This window comes from Bidens hawaiensis, unplaced genomic scaffold, assembly GCF_021521415.1.
Source record: "Bidens hawaiensis isolate Kalapana, Puna unplaced genomic scaffold, B.hawaiensis_p1.1 tig00027518_1, whole genome shotgun sequence".
NCBI lineage: Eukaryota > Viridiplantae > Streptophyta > Magnoliopsida > Asterales > Asteraceae > Bidens > Bidens hawaiensis.
The window spans coordinates 122,444-140,483 of record NW_027494448.1 but is presented as its reverse complement, the minus strand read 5'-3'; positions in this window follow the sequence as shown (position 1 = coordinate 140,483).

Sequence of the window (18,040 nt, the reverse complement as noted above, 5' to 3'; positions counted from 1 at the left end):
ATGCTTCTGTGATGATTTTTGGTAAATTAATTGAGATGCTATGATCGGTGGAATAGTACAATATTTCAAGTAGAATTTCTGTCTCGGTGAAACTAGCTGCTGAGTTTTGTGAAATTGCATGAAACATGATACTTGCTATATAATTGTTATGTTTGGACCAAATTGCCCTTGCGGGGAATAATTGCTAATTGATTGTCATGATTTGACCAAATTGCCCTCATGGGGAATAATGGCTAGTTAATTGTTATTTGTTGACCAAAATGCCCTTACGGGGAGTAATTGCTAGTAATGTACTTTATGAATACATGACACGTATATAATTGCTTACACATGTAACGTATCACAAATACATTTGTTAAAGTCACACACGATTCACAAACGAAACACGAAACATGTTATGTGCATACGTATTATGTGCCGGGTCTAGAGACTCGATAATATTCCGACACTTAGAAAAATCTCTTTGTTGTTTTAGAACGCTAAAGAGAGTTTTTCTGTGACGCGTATCTTGGTGATTAAATTTGGGAATTTCTTCGCAAACAGTGAGTTTCACTTTCCCCTTTTAAACTTTTTAAACGCTTTTCACTTGGGGGAGATAACATACTCCGAAAACGCATTTAAGATTTTGTTAATATAGATTATATATCACTTGTAAAGACTAAGTGGCAAACGCGTTAACTAAAGTCCTTCATTCACATCGAACCGTTTAATATTGGATAATAGCGAGTCATTGTTGAGTAGTACTACTGGGTTTGACAAACCCCACCCAACGCTAAACTCGACTGGAGGTCGAGCGGGTGTAATCTTGGCTAAACACATACCATGGTCTGGATGACCTGGTGGCAAGGCAAATGATAAACAGTCAGCTTCGGTGTCGAACACTTAGTGATACTTGTTTTATAGGCTAGCTACCTATAGATATATAATTGACATAACACTATCTGGTAACGCAAAACGCTGTAACGCAAAACGCTGTAACGCAAAACGCTGTAACGCAAAACGCTGAACGCAAACGCTAGACATTTATTTTTATATAACATGTGAACTCACCAACCTTGTGTTGACACTTTTAGTATGTTATTCTCAGGTAGCCGAGGCGGGCGCGCGGTTTAGGAACATGCATTGCTTGAAAACGCTTCTGTTATGCAAACTTACTTTTAACGGTTATCATTGGTTTTAAGTCGTCCTGCGTGACGCAACTTTTGGTTAAAGGTTTTTACGCTTCCGCATTAAATTACTCGTAAATGTTTTTCATGGTTTTGAAACTTTGTTTTATGGTTTGATTATAACTAATGATTACGATCCTGTTAGTTCACACCCTCTGACGGTAAAACTCCGTTAGTGGATTTTGAGGGTGTGACAGATTGGTATCAGAGACATTGGTTATAGTGAACTAGAAGCTGCATGCATACTAGACTATAACCGCGACGACCCATTAGTTATAATGATACGCACTGCATATGTTTGTGTAGTCTTTGTTATCTTATCTCTTTACCTCTTTCACTCATACGCACGCATACACGGCTTACCTGTAAGGATGTCGACGCCATCGTCGTCATCGTCCGACCCGATGTCTCACGCCCCTGGAAAGGAACCGCATCTTCCCAACTCATCGCCACCCCGTGTAGTCCCGGAACTCGAAGCTCCTGCACCGAAGAGGTACCGCTTATCCGGAGGCATGTACGAAAACGAAGTTAGCTGGGATTGGTACCCTAATATGATCAGACGTATGGTCTATCATGAGCAAGTTCCCCCGTTACCTCACCCGAACCACCCTGCTTATCCCAACACCCTACCATCCATAACCGAACCTGTAGAGCGAGTTCTCGCAGCTGTTGTTTCATGCTTGGAGCGTGACGTGGGTTACATGCGCTATACTAGAGCGAACGTTTCCGGACTGTTAAAAGACGGAACCGAGACTAAGGAGGAGATTGCCCGCATGGCAGCGGCAATGAAGAAAATGCAAGAGGCTAGTGATCAACAGATGAAGATTATGAGAAAGATGCAAGCCGAGATGATAGACTTGCAAGAGCAACTCCAAGTAGCAAGGACCCGAACCGGGATAGCTCTAGCGCGTTGCGATGTCTTACAAACGCAAATTGCTCAGAACGCAGTGGAACCTGAGGCAGAGCCTGAAGGGGAAACCGAGGAAAATCCCGAGGAGGAACCGGAGGAAGAACCGGCTGAGCCAGAGGCACACTCGGACGTGTCCTCAGGCGACGACATCTCGGGATGATAATACCTAGATGGCTGGAAGAAACACTGGACACGGACGTGGTAACATCAACTTGACTGCAGCTAAACTCCAAACTCTGTTGAACGACCATGCGGCGGCCGCTCTAGCCGCACATGTTCAGAACCAAGCTGGAGGTCCAAGTGGAACGTGTACCTTCAAGAATTACCTTGACTGCAAGCCTAGTTCGTTTAAGGGCACTGAAGGAGCTATAGGCTTCCTGCGTTGGGCTGAGAAGGCCGAGTCGGCATTTGAGATGTGCAATTGTCCCCCTGCCAGTAGGGTCAAATTCGCTGCTGGAACACTTGAGGATTCTGCCCTCATTTGGTGGAATTCGAACGTGCAGATCCTTAGATTGGAACTGGCTAACGCGATGAACTGGGAGGAGTTCAAAACATGATGCAAAAAGAGTACTGTCCGAGAGAAGAGATTTCAAAGTTAGAGTCAGAATTTTGGTCACTGAAGATGGTGGGCTCAGAAATCGAAGCCTACACTACTCGTTCTCACGAGTTAGCGGTGATGTGTCCGCGGATGGTAGATCCGCCGAGTAAGAGGATTGAAATGTATATTGATGGGTTAGCACCGCAAATTCAGGGCATGGTGACGTCTTCCAGACCAGCCACGATTCAACAAGCGATCCGTTTAGCTCACAAACTGACGGATCAGGCTGTGACCCAAGGTGCGTTACCACCTAGGGGTTCAACCACTAAAGCCCGTGATAACCCGAGTCACGACAACAACAGCAACAGCAACCCGAGCAGTGGAAAGAGAAAGTTTGACAACACCAGATCCTCGTCCTCGAACCCCCCACAGCAACAACACTACCGCAAGCCTGAATTCACTCGGAGCTTTAACAATCAGAGTCACAACAACAATAACAACGGTAGCGGGCAGGGTTCGAGCGGATATGCTGGGAAATATCCGAAGTGCAATAGGTGCAACTATCATCATGTTGGCCCGTGTGACCGTGTCAAGTGTCAGAGATGCGGAAAGATGGGTCACCAGGCAAAGGAATGTAGAGGAGACCTTGCGGCAAAGGGTGCTCCTAAACCACCCATGACGACGAAGGGATGTTTCGAATGTGGGCAGGAGGGTCATTTCAGGAAAGATTGTCCCAAGCTGAAACAGAACGACAACAATGGAGGTAACGGAAGTGGCAGTAGTGGTGGAAGCAATGGCAAAGGAAGAGCTTTTGTAATTAGGTCGGGTCAAGCCCGCAATGATCCGTACGTGGTGACTGGTAAGTTCCCTGTGGACGATTGTTTTGCTTCTGTATTGTTTGACACTGGAGCTGATAGGAGTTTTGTGTCGAAAGCCTTTAGCCAACTCTTAGACTTAACTCCAACTCCGTTAGATGCTAAGTTTCCTGTTGAATTAGCTGACGGTAAGACTATAGTAACGACGCATGTACTTGCGGGATGTAAGTTAAAACTGTCAGGTCATGTCTTTGATATCGACCTTATTCCTTTTACGCTTAGTAGTTTCGATGTCGTGGTTGGCATGGACTGGTTATCCGAGAACCGAGCGGAGATTATATGTCACGACAAGATAGTCCACATTACTACCCCTTCCGGCGAGATCATTTCGATCCGGGGCGAGAGAAGCGGCATGACCACCAGCGTTATCACCCTCATGAAGGCGCAGAAGTATCTACGAAAGGGTCATCCGGCAATTTTGGCGCAGATTGTTGAGAAACCCGCGGAGGAGAAGCGAATTGAAGATATACCGATAGTGCGAGATTTTCCGGAAGTTTTCCCGGAGGATTTGCCTGGACTCCCTCCTATTCGTCAAGTCGAATTCCAAATCGAGTTGACACCCGGTGCAGCACCCATAGCATGAGCCCCGTATCGGCTCGCACCGGCGGAGCTTCAGGAACTGTCCACTCAGTTGCAAGATTTGTTGGATAAGGGTTTTATCCGACCTAGCTCATCGCCATGGGGAGCCCCTGTCTTGTTTGTCCGAAAGAAGGACGGGACTTTCCGCATGTGCATCGACTACCGGGAGTTGAACAAGGTGACGGTCAAGAACCGTTATCCTTTACCCCGAATTGATGATTTGTTTGACCAGCTTCAAGGATCGAGTTACTACTCGAAGATCGATCTGCGATCTGGTTATCACCAACTAAGAGTGCGCGAAGAAGATATCTCTAAGACGGCTTTCAGAACACGGTATGGTCACTACGAGTTTTCGGTTATGCCTTTTGGCCTAACCAACGCACCAGCCGTATTTATGGATCTCATGAATCGAGTATGCAAGGCGTACCTCGACAAGTTTGTGATTGTTTTCATTGATGATATTCTCGTCTACTCCAAGAACGAGACTGACCATGAAGAACACTTAAGGGTAATTCTGGAATTATTGAAGAAGGAACAACTGTATGCTAAACTCTCGAAATGTGAGTTTTGGCTTCGCGAATTTCACTTTTTAGGACATGTGATCAATGAGAATGGCATCCATGTCGATCCCGGTAAGGTAGAGGCCAACTGGGAAGCACCTAAGACTCCGACTGAGGTGCGGCAATTCCTAGGACTGGCCGGCTACTACCGACGTTTCATCGAGGGATTTTCAAAGATTGCTCAACCCCTCACCGCTTTGACTCACAAAGGCACTAAATACAATTGGGGTGACGCGCAAGAATCCGCTTTTCAATTGTTGAAAACCAAACTCTGTAGCGCCCCTATTCTAGCCCTACCCGAGGGAACAGAGAATTTTGAGGTACACTGTGACGCATCGATACAAGGTCTCGGTTGTGTGCTGATGCAATTCGAGAAGGTTATAGCTTACGCCTCTCGACAACTACGGGTTCACGAGAAGAACTACACGACCCATGATTTGGAACTCGGAGCTGTGGTGTTTGCCCTTAAGATATGGAGGCATTACTTGTACGGTACCAAGTTTACCATTTACACCGACCACAAGAGTCTCCAGCATATCTACAATCAGAAGGAGCTGAACATGCGACAGCGTCGTTGGGTCGAGCTGCTCAAGGATTATGATTGTGCCATCAAGTACCACCCTGGCAAGGCCAATGTAGTGGCCGACGCTCTCAGTAGAAAAGAAACAGATAAACCCAGACGAGTGCGAGCATTGCAACTCATGATTCATGCCAGCTTACCCGACTAGATTCGCGAGGCGCAACACGAAGCTTTAAAAGATGATAATCTTCCATCGGAACTCATGCGGGGCATGAACAAGCAACTTGAAACCAGATCGGACGAAGTTCGATATTTTGAGAACTGGATTTGGGTTCCACGGTACGGAGAGTTGAGAACTCTAGTGATGGAAGAAGCTCATAAGTCCCGATATTCTATCCACCCTGGCTCAGATAAAATGTATCATGATTTGAAGGCATTTTACTGGTGGCCAAACATGAAAGCCGACATTGCCACCTACGTGAGCAAATGCTTGACTTGTGCCAGAGTCAAAATAGAATACCAGAAACCATCTGGCCTGCTAAAGCAACCGGAACTTCCAATGTGGAAATGGGAACACATCTCAATGGATTTTATCACGGGTTTACCTAAGACACCGACGGGATGCGATACCATCTGGGTGATCGTTGACCGGTTGACTAAGTCTGCACACTTCTTAGCGATTAAGGAATCGGACAAAATGGAAAGACTGACTCGCGTCTACATGAAGGAAGTAGTGTCTAGACACGGAGTGCCTGTCTCAATCATTTCTGATCGAGATTCCCGTTTCACTTCGCACTTTTGGAAGTCGCTGCAAAGCGCACTAGGCACCCATCTTGATATGAGCACAGCATACCATCCTCAGACGGATGGGCAAAGTTAACGAACTATTCGGACCCTGGAGGATATGTTGCGTCCATGCGTGTTGGATTTCGGAAAAAGTTGGGAACCTCACTTACCTTTGGTAGAGTTTTCGTATAATAACAACTACCACGCAAGTATTAAAGTAGCGCCGTTTGAAGCGCTGTACGGACGGAAGTGTCGACACCACTCTGCTGGGCAGAGGTGGGTGACAGCCAAATCACTGGTCTAGAACTGGTACTCGAAACTTCGGAAAAGATTGTTCAAATCCGAAATCGCATGGCAGCAGCACGGGATCGCCAAAAGAGTTACGCCGACAAGCGCCGAAAACCTCTCGAATTTCAAGTGAATGATCGAGTGTTACTTAAAGTCTCACCTTGGAAAGGTGTGGTTCGCTTTGGTAAGCGAAACAAACTCAACCCACGATATGTTGGTCCTTACCGGATAACTGAGCGTATTGGTCCGGTGGCGTACCGACTGGACCTACCAACGGAACTCAGTGGCGTACACAATGTATTCCACGTATCCAATTTGAAGAAATGCTTATCCGATAAAACCCAAGTAGTCCCTTTGGAGGAACTGCAACTTGATGAACAGCTACGCTTCATTGAAGAATCAGTCGAAGTTTTGGATTGGGAAACCAAAACGCTCAAGCACAGTAAAATTCCAATCGTTAAGGTTCGTTGGAACTCGAGACGTGGACCGGAGTTCACGTGGGAACGCGAGGATCAAATGATGAAAAAGTATCCTCACCTTTTTGAAGGGCTGACCAAACACAGAAAACCGTGAAACCCGGCAAACCGTCAGAAATCACCGGAGGTATGAATTAAATTTCGGGACGAAATTTCTTTCTACTAGGGGATGATATGACAAACTGAAAATTTTTCAAACTTTTTCAGACACTCATCACGACTTGACTCAAATTTTCGGGACGAAAATTCTTTAACATGGGAATGATGTGACAATCGTCAATTTCAGGTTAACTCCGTTAACTCAACTCCGTCAATTCAAACTTAAGATCACTGAATCTATAACGCACAATTCATTACATTTAAACTAGGGTTTAAATGACGCTTAACACTTACTACATGTGTAGTCTTTCGGGAATTGCACCGAAACGCAAACGAGTTGACGCAAACGATTGATGAATAAACGAAAAACGTCAAAACAGTAATTATGTGATAATTATGTGTTATACTTATGTGTTATGTGATAACATGGTTATAAACGTTAACTCAAGATGTAAACAAGTTAGTTAAGCTAGATAAGTAATACTTAGAAGTGGAGGGGCCAAAGTGTAACATAGTATTCTATAAATATTAATAATAACTAAACCCTAACTATTATTTTCTTTCTCCCCAAGACCCCGATCGGAAACCCCACCCCCTTGCTCCTTGGCTGCCGTCGACTTACACACACATATACAACCAAGAATTCAAGTGTTTGATTGAAGAATTAGGTGCTAGGAAGGTATAATCGATTATCCTATGCATCCTTTATACTTGATTTTGATGTTTGGTGGGTTAATTGAAAACCCTAGATTGGCCGATTATGTGTGTATAGGAAGTTAATATGATTGTTGATTTGATAATGATATGATAACTAGTATTGATATTGTTACACGTTAATTGTTGTGTTTTTGATTTGAGTTCAAACAAAAACCCTAATCATGTATGTAATGTGTAATTGATGTGCATGTATGGTGTTTATGGAGTCTAGAGTGTTATATGAATGCATGATAGTTCATAGATAGTTAATATGTTGAGTTTGGATGCAAACAGTTTCTGGACAGAATGTGTTATTGATGTTTAAGTGACTGTAACGAAGTGTAAATGGGAAAATTGGTTGAGATTATTGATTCTACAGTAAACTAGGTTGAGTCTAGTTTCTAAAGAATATAAACTTGTAATTTTTGGACAAGTAGAAGTTAACTTTTATGATTTTACAAAAACGTTGTGCAAAGCTGAGCTGTTAGACCTGCTGTTAGGTTGTTTTGTAAATGTTATATCTCATGAACTACGAGACCATTTAGGTTGGTTCTACTTCTGGAAGTTGACTCATTGAGTTAGGAACCTAACCCAAGTGGTCTTGTATTTATTGGATTTTTCCTTTAACGGGAATTGCAAATAACATTCTGTTACGCATGAATTTGACTGTTATGAGTTTGCTGTAATGATTTGATGATTGTGAGAAAACTATGTGGAATAAAAATATAATAAAATATGTTCTGGAAACCTAAGACATATATGCTTCTGTGATGATTTTTGGTAAATTAATTGAGATGCTATGATCGGTGGAATAGTACAATATTTCAAGTAGAATTTCTGTCTCGGTGAAACTAGCTGCTGAGTTTTGTGAAATTGCATGAAACATGATACTTGCTATATAATTGTTATGTTTGGACCAAATTGCCCTTGCGGGGAATAATTGCTAATTGATTGTCATGATTTGACCAAATTGCCCTCATGGGGAATAATGGCTAGTTAATTGTTATTTGTTGACCAAAATGCCCTTACGGGGAGTAATTGCTAGTAATGTACTTTATGAATACATGACACGTATATAATTGCTTACACATGTAACGTATCACAAATACATTTGTTAAAGTCACACACGATTCACAAACGAAACACGAAACATGTTATGTGCATAGGTATTATGTGCCGGGTCTAGAGACTCGATAATATTCCGACACTTAGAAAAATCTCTTTGTTGTTTTAGAACGCTAAAGAGAGTTTTTCTGTGACGCGCATCTTGGTGATTAAATTTGGGAATTTCTTCGCAAACAGTGAGTTTCACTTTCCCCTTTTAAACTTTTTAAACGCTTTTCACTTGGGGGAGATAACATACTCCGAAAACGCATTTAAGATTTTGTTAATATAGATTATATATCACTTGTAAAGACTAAGTGGCAAACGCGTTAACTAAAGTCCTTCATTCACATCGAACCGTTTAATATTGGATAATAGCGAGTCATTGTTGAGTAGTACTACTGGGTTTGACAAACCCCACCCAACGCTAAACTCGACTGGAGGTCGAGCGGGTGTAATCTTGGCTAAACACATACCATGGTCTGGATGACCTGGTGGCAAGGCAAATGATAAACAGTCAGCTTCGGTGTCGAACACTTAGTGATACTTGTTTTATAGGCTAGCTACCTATAGATATATAATTGACATAACACTATCTGGTAAAGCAAAACGCTGTAACGCAAAACGCTGAACGCAAATGCTAGACATTTATTTTTATATAACTTGTGAACTCACCAACCTTGTGTTGACACTTTTAGTATGTTATTCTCAGGTAGCCGAGGCGGGCGCGCGGTTTAGGAACATGCATTGCTTGAAAACGCTTCTGTTATGCAAACTTATTTTTAACGGTTATCATTGGTTTTTAAGTCGTCCTGCGTGACGCAACTTTTGGTTAAAGGTTTTTACGCTTCCGCATTAAATTACTCGTAAACGTTTTTCATGGTTTTGAAACTTTGTTTTATGGTTTGATTATAACTAATGATTCCGATCCTGTTAGTTCACACCCTCTGACGGTAAAACTCCGTTAGTGGATTTTGAGGGTGTGACAGATTTATTCACACCATACAACCCACAAGCGAAAGGGCAAGTGGACGTAACCACACCATATAGGCCAGCCATCTTGATAAAACATTCAAAATTCGCTGAGCGCATTGCGAAGGCTCCCATTCAACACAAAACCAAGATGCCAAGTGGTTTAGGCAAGTACGATGGTACAACAGATCCAGATGATTTCTTACAAGGTTTTTATAACACTGGAAACTTAGAAAGCTAGACGATGCCAACATGGTGTCACATGTTTGCTCGCTGCCTCACGGGTGCAGCGCGTGTCTGGTTCGAAAGCTTTCCGACAGGACAAATCGATGGGTTCGAAGAGCTATTGGAAAAGTTCCAGGCTCACTTTGTACAGCAGCGCAGACGCGCGACCCCGATGACATCATGCACTGCGTACGCAGGAATGATGAAACCATTGAAGACTACATAACTCGTTTCAATCAGGAATCTCTTGCAATTGGAGGCATCACTGAACAACTCTTGCGCGTGGTCTTTATACAAGGTGCGCGCAGTGATCAACTCCGCAGAGCTCTCGTGAGCAGAGAAGGCATGCCAACCACTTGGGCTAAGCTTATGGAAGCATCGCGAGTCTTCGCGCGAAATGAAAAACAAATTGCCCAAGACAGAGCAAGAGATAAAGGGCATCAAACAGAAGCACCACGCAACAATGAAAGGAGGGGCAAACAAAACTCCGTATGGTCCAGGTTGCAACAAACCAATTATTCTCCCGGAGAAAAGCAAGCGCAACAAAGTTCATCCCAACCCCAAAAAGACATTCTTAATCGCGGAGAAGGTGACAAGAAGGAAGAAGGCAAGGGCAAGGATCGAGGAAGAGAAGCGCGCAAATCCAAGGGGATTGGCGCGAGCAACAAGTAATCTTTCCATGAATCAGAGGAGGCCCGTCTATCAGCAGTCCTCTAGTCATCACTGCACACATCGCTCATTATGAGGTGTCAAGAGTCCTGGTGGACACCGGTAGTGAGTCAGACATCATGTATGAGCAATGTTTCAGGAAGTTGGATCCAGCAGACCAAGCAAGGCTCGAAGTTGTGAATGCACCAATCTCGGGTGTCTCAAACGAAATTATTCACCCCCTAGGTTAGATACAATTCAAACTAACTATGGGGGATGAGAAGCACAAGCGAGCTGAAATTGTCAACTTCCTGGTCTTGCCCACCACTTCATGCCATAGTATGATCTTGGGTAGAGGAACGATTGCCCAATTCAACGCCATACCGTCACCAGCGCATGGCGCGTTGGGGTTCCCAACACCAACAGGAGTAATATTTGTGTACCGAGATCATTTATGCGCAGTAATAAGTATACCTCGAGAGGGGAGAATGAAGCTTCCAGTGGCAAACAACGCGCCAGAGGAATGGATTCTCAACCCAAAATTCCCAGAACAAACAATCACAATCGGAGCTACGATATCAGATGACACAAGAGTGAGAATGAAAATATTGCTCACAACGTATATGTCAGTCTTCGCGTGGCAACATTCTGATATGACTGGGGTTCCGCGAGACCTGGCGCAGCACTCTCTCAACACATTCAAGTCAGTGGAGCCAATTGCTCAAAAGAAACGAGTCATGGGAGACGAGAAGACAGAGGCCATGAATGAGCAGGTAGAAGATCTATTGCGCGCGAATATCATTCGCCCAATACGATATCAAACATGGGTAGCCAATCCTGTGATGGTAAAGAAGAGCAATGGGTCATGGAGAATGTGCATTGATTTCAAGGACCTCAACAAGGCGTGTCCAAAAGATTGTTACCCCCTCCCAAACATTGACATGAAGGTGGACTCTGTGGCGCCATTTAAGCTCAAATGTTTCCTGGATGCCTATAAGGGCTATCACCAAATTCAAATGGCACCACAGGATGAAGACAAGACTGCTTTCAGAACTGACAAGGGTGTTTTCTGTTACACAAAAATGCCCTTTGGTTTGAAGAATGCAGGAGCCACTTACCAAAGACTCATGGATGCAATTTTCAACGAGCAGATTGGAAAAAACTTAGAAGTCTACGTGGATGATTTGGTGATTAAAAGCAGGGAGGATAAACAAATGCTCAAAGACATCGAAGAAACCCTTCGGCGCCTAAAGGAAGTAAACATGAAGCTCAACCCGAGCAAATGCACATTCAGCGTGGAAGAAGGGAAATTTCTCGGCGTAATGGTCACCAAGGATGGTTTCAAAGTGAACCCAGAGAAGGTGGAGGCTATCCTCAGCATGCCCTCACCATCCACCATGAAGGAAGTTCAAAAGTTGAATGCTAGATTGGTATCAATTAACAGGTTCCTAGCAAACCATGCAAGCAAATCTACCCCATTCATTAACACATTGAGAAATTGCTTAAAGAAAAGCCAATTCAAGTGGACGCCTGAGGCCGAGCAAGCTTTCAGTGAGATAAAAGAATGTCTGATAAATCTGCCTGCGCTCACAGCTCCACTACCTGGTGAAATTTTAACGTTGTACCTGTCAGCAGGAGAGCGCGCCATTGGCGCAGTATTATTGGTGGATCGCAAGGGAATCCAAACACCAATTTATTATGTAAGTCGGGTGCTGACAGATCCTGAGACGCGCTACACCATCATAGAAAAGTTAGTTTTATCACTAACGCATGCGTCGCGCAAGCTTCACAGATATTTCAATGGTCATCCTATTGAAGTCCTGACTGATTACAACATCCAGCAAGTCATGCGACGTCCCGCGCTCTCAGGAAGGCTGACAAAATGGGCGCTGGAATTAGGGGAGCACACGATCACCTATAAGCCTCGTCCAGCAATCAAGGGACAAGTCTTAGCTGATTTCATCGCAGAAATCCCTGAAGGAAAAGTCGAAGAGGCTCAGCGCGAAGTAGACCCTCCGCAAGCCAATAATGAAGAAAACGTTTGGAGATTATTCACTGATGGAGCTTCAAACAACGAAGGGTCCGGCGCAGGCCTCAAACTGGTGGATCCAGAAAATCATGAGTATACTTACGCAATCAGGTTGGATTTCAAGAGCACCAACAATGAAGCTGAGTATGAAGCCCTGCTGGCTGGTTTGCGCATCGCGCACAAGTTCGGAGTTAAAAAGCTAGAGGCTCATGTAGATTCATACCTGGTAGCAGCACAAGTCAATGGCCTTTATGATGCCAAGGAGAACACCATGCCTCTGTATCTAGAGCAGGCGAAGAAACTCACCGAACAATTTGACTTTTTCAGAATCATACACATTCCGCGCAGTGAAAATAAGTCTGCCGACGCGCTAAGCAAGATGGCATCAACCAGCTTCGATCATTTTGGCAAAGATGTCAGGGTGGAAGTAATGAGCAACCCTTCAGTGGGAGCGAAGTCTGTTCTTGTAATTCATACAACACCTTCATCATGGATAACTCCAATAATGGAATTCTTGAAGGAGGGAAAGGTACCAGACGATCGCGCACAGGCGAGGAAGATAAAACACAAGTCGCAGAACTACGAAATGCTCGATGGTACGTTATATCGACGCTCTTATCTTGGACCACTCATGAAATGCCTAGATGCTGAGGAAGCAAGCTTTGTGATCAGAGAGATACACGAAGGAATCTGTGGAATACATGCTGGCCCGCGCATGGTAATCGCTAAGGCAATGAACGCAGGTTACTATTGGCCAGGCATGTACTTGGACGCGTTAAAAGAGATCCAAAAATGCAAAGCGTGTCAGAGCTATGCGCCAAATACCATGCGGCCAAAGAACAACTTGATTCCGGTGACCTCTGCATGGCCTTTCCACAAGTGGGCAATCGATATTGTGGGTCCCTTACCACAAGCGCCAGGGCGAGTAAAGTTTTTGGTAGTGGCAGTAGACTATTTCACAAAATGGGTTGAAGCCAAGCCACTGGCAAAAATCACAGCCGAGGCAATGAAGCAATTTATTTGGAGCCACATCGTATGCCGTTTTGGCCTGCCCATGGAAATCGTGAGCGACAATGGCAAACAATTCACTGACAGGAAGATATCCAGTTGGTTCAAGGAATTGCACATCAATTAGGTCTTCACTTCAGTATACCACCCTCAAGGGAATGGCCAAGTGGAAAGCGCGAACCAAAGCTTGCTGAATGGGCTGAAGAAAAGGTTGGAGGGAGAGTCCCATGCATGGGTCGAGGAGTTACCTAATGTCCTGTGGCGCACAGGACATTAAGCAAAACCAGCAATGGCGAGTCCCCGTTCAGCCTAACCTATGGAACGGAGGCTATGATTCCAGCAGAGATTGGATGCCCATCCTATAGAGTGCTCATGATGAGTAAGACGGATAACGAGCAAGAAAGGAGGTTGTATCTCAATTTACTTGAGGGACGCAGAGAGGCGGCTATCATCAGTGAAGCCAAATACAAGAAAAAGCTAGAAAAATACTACAATCAGCGCGTGAAAGAATGCCACTTCAAGAAGAATAATTTTGTCCTTCGTAACAATGAAGCTAGTCGCGCAATACCCCCGGGAAAGATGTCTCCCAACTGGGAGGGACCTTATCAAGTCTCGGAAGAATTGGGAAAAGGCGCATACGCTTTAAAAATTTAAATGAAAAGAAGATCCCGCGCACATGGAACGCAGCACAACTTAGAAAATGTTTCATGTAAAAGTTGTCAAGTTTGTAATCAAGGCTTTTTAAGCCATTATGAATAATGATATGCTCTATTTTCTTTCTTAATATGCGTTCTATTACCTTTTGCCTACATGTTTCACACTTCCCTTTATTAATTTTGAGCAATATGACAACATTGTATTGACATCAAACTAAAAATAAAACGAAGTAAAACATACATGCGCGAGCTTCAAGCTCAGACGCGTTAACGAGTTTTAACTCTAAAACGCCAGGGCCTTAGCCCAATAATATGAGCCTTAGCTCAAATTACTCATAGCATCCATCCTACGTATTGCGCAGCTGGACCATAAAAATACCTAAGCACAACTAAGGCAAAGCACATGCCAAAGCATAGTTGTTAAGGTCTCAGGTCGGGGCCGCGCATGGGATTATAATGGATATAGGCAGAGTAACACATACTGACACGTAAAGGCTAAAAAACTCATTCATAATTCCCTATAATAAATGCACGATAACGTCGCGCAAAAGAGGAATAATGAAATGCCAAGGCACGTGTCAGCATATTCAGAATATCGCAAAATAACTTGAAATATGACCACTGTTAAGGATTAAGTAAAAATAATTTCCTTACAACCTTGTTCAAGTTTCAATGTGTAAGCATACCTTATATTCAACAAGCACACGCATGCAATATAAAGAGATGAATTGGGAATGCGCAAGATGCGAATAAGGGAAAAACAAAATTTCATTCCGAAACATAGAAGTTTACAAATTTACAAATGATGAGGTAAAAACTACAAACACAAAAAAAAAAAAAAAACAAGAAGGGCTTTTCAAGTCTCTATGTTAATATCAGCCTCTTCATCTTCCTCATCATTATTTCCTCCCTCAGCATCTGGCGCAGCCCGCTCCTCGTCATCTCCAAACTTACCATAATCAAGCTGTTCGTCTTGAATATAGTCGTCTTCTGTCATGATAGCGTCAGGAGTAGGTCCTTTGGCCACGCCAGAGCCGCTGGCAGAGGTAGCGTTGCCCACGCCATCATCATTGCCACCAGTCCCTTCACATTCATCAAGTAATTTCTTTAAAGCGCCAAGATCGGGCTGGTCAGCAAGCGCGGCTATCTGCAAGTCACAAGGAACAGTATAAGTACAAAAGATTATGAAAATAAGTCAAGTAAACTCATTAAGGTTAAAATACCTGCTTAAGGATGGGAATTGGAGTATTCAAGTACTTCTCCCCCACCTCAGCCATGTCAGCACAGACAGCGTCGAGCTGATAAGGGTAGTCGGATGGATTCTTCTTTAGCATGCCATATTCATAACCATCCTTAAACCCCTCAGCCCGACCCACCAAGCGTGACGCCGCATTACAGTCCATCACAAGGGTCTGAAACTCGTCTGAGTATTTCATGGCATAAGCGCAACGAGTCACACCTGTGAAATCAGCCATTGACGGTCCTGCGCGAGGGAAGAAACAGACGTCTCAAGAGCAGGGATTTGAGAGTTTAACAACTCAACAGTTTCCTTGGCTTGTTTTAGCTCTTCTTTGTCAGACGCTGCTGCCGCCAAGGCTTCATTCTTTTCCGCTCGCGCAGCATCGAGCTCTTTCTTCAGGCACGCAACCTCACTCTCCAATTAAGATTTTTCAGTATTAACCTGCGCAATAGTTTGGTCACGCGCCTCCACTGCCAACTCCAGGTCACGCGCTCGACGCGCGTACTTGGCCGCATCTGCCTCTGCCACTTGCAGTTTCTCCCGCGCAGCTTGCAGCTCAAGCCCGCGCTTCACAAAAGCAGCGTTGGAACTTGCCCGGTTCTCGCTAAGTTCTGCTTGGAGTTTCTCAGCTTTCTCTCGGGCATCAGAAAGATTCCAAGCAGAAATCTTAGCCTCTTGCTTGGCCTCCGCAAGGGCATCACGTACCTTTATATAATCATTGCGAAGCTCTTGGGAGGCAGCAAAAAACGCAGACCCAGCAAAAAGGTGGCCATTAAGCAAATCCACGCGAGAGCGGTCCTCTTGAAACCTCCTTTCAGCTGGCGGAACAGAGTGAGCCCAAAAGTCTTCACATACGCCCAAGGATTGGAATGAGCTCTCTTCAGTGATACTCCAGCTCGGGCGGTATATGTGATCGGCTCCCTACAAACACAAAGCAACGCAAAGAAACGTTTTAGTTATCTAAACACTAATTTGGAAGTCTTCACAGCGGAGCAAAATAAATTATACCTGAGGAGAACCGGCAGAAAGATTAGCGCCAGCTGATGAGCTCCTGCCTGCCCCATGAGAAAAAGGCTGCGCCACGAAATTTCGTGGCGCTATAGGGCTTACGCGGCCACCATCAGAATTTTCAAAATTAACCTCCTTACCATCCTCTATAACAGGTCTCTTCTCCTGCGACTTGGAAGAATCAAAAATAGTCTCACGAGGAGGGCTGCGCGCAGGAGGAGGTGAGGGAGGTCTTGACGCTGTTAGAGCAGCGCGAAAAATAGTCTCCTGCTCCTTAGTGATCCCAATGAGGGGAGATTCAGTACTTGTTGGAGCAGGAGCAGAACTAACGGCGCCAGCGCTAGCAGTGCCACCAGCAGCTTGTGTGCCAGCTATAATTCCTATGAAAAAACCAACAAGGAGAAATGATTCATGACTTGAACTAAAGGAAAAAATCAGATAATCAAAGCGCAATAAATACCTTGGCGCACCGAAGTCCGCGGATTAAGCATCGCCATGAAGTCCATTTTCCCCCTTTTTGAGGGCAAAACAGAGGACTTCAAAACAACCTTCGGCATAGCCTTAGCACCTTGCTGCGCCTGAGGTTGAGCCACCAAAGTTGCCGGCTCTACAAACATTTGAGTGAACAAAGCTTCATTAATAACTCTATCGGAATCACGCTCATAAAACCACAAAATATAAACAAAGTATACCTGTTGGAGAAGACGAAATAGCAGGCGCAACACCGCTTCCCTTGTCCGCCGCGCGCAGAGATGAGGTGGCAGCACCATACCTCGTGTGGACTAGAGGATTGCCCACACCTTGAGGCAAAGAAGACGAGGAAAACTTGGAAGTAAAACCCTTGGTTTTCTCAAGTTCCTTCACTTGAGTAGGAGGAAGATTCTGGGCAACAGAGGCATCATCTTTTTTCTGTTTTTTACTGGCCCCTGCGCCAGTTTTGCCTTTAGCCTTGCGCTTGAGTTTTTGCGCTTCAGCTTCTGCCTCCTCCCCTTCCTCTTCCACAAGCTCTAACTCATAATTAGCGAGCGCATCTACAATACGCGCAACAGAAATGATAAAACCAAATTTGGTATTCTAAGGGCCTAAGCACAAATACAAAGGCTTACCAGGCACATCGCTGTCAAGGCAAAACTCTAAGTCAACAGGAATAAACATATCGTCAAAACGATCAGGAAAGGCGGTTTCCCCAGGGTTCAGCGCAGCAGATCCACCCTCCGTATGCTCGTCATAGGCGGCGTGGATGTATTCCTTGCTTTCTGCATAAAACAAGACAAGTGATATCAGCAAAACGAATTATACTCGCGCAGAATTAATGCTTGCTTTCTGCATAAAACAAGACAAGTGATATCAGCAAAACGAATTATACTCGCGCAGAATTAATGCAATGAACAAACAACCCACCTGAGCCATCAACACGGATGACAGGCTCAGTCTCGCTGTCAGTCCACCTCTTGCTCATACCAACCCCCACCAGCGCTTCCTCGCAAATATTCTTGGCGGGGGATGGTTCAGCAGATAACTTCTTAACCCATGTGCCCGTTGGGTTCTTAAGGACATTATCATCCGCGGGCGCAGAAGTGATCGCGCGCATAGTCATGCGGATTGGAATCACACCAGCCTTGATGTAGAAAAACTTCTCAGTCCAGTCATGAAGGCT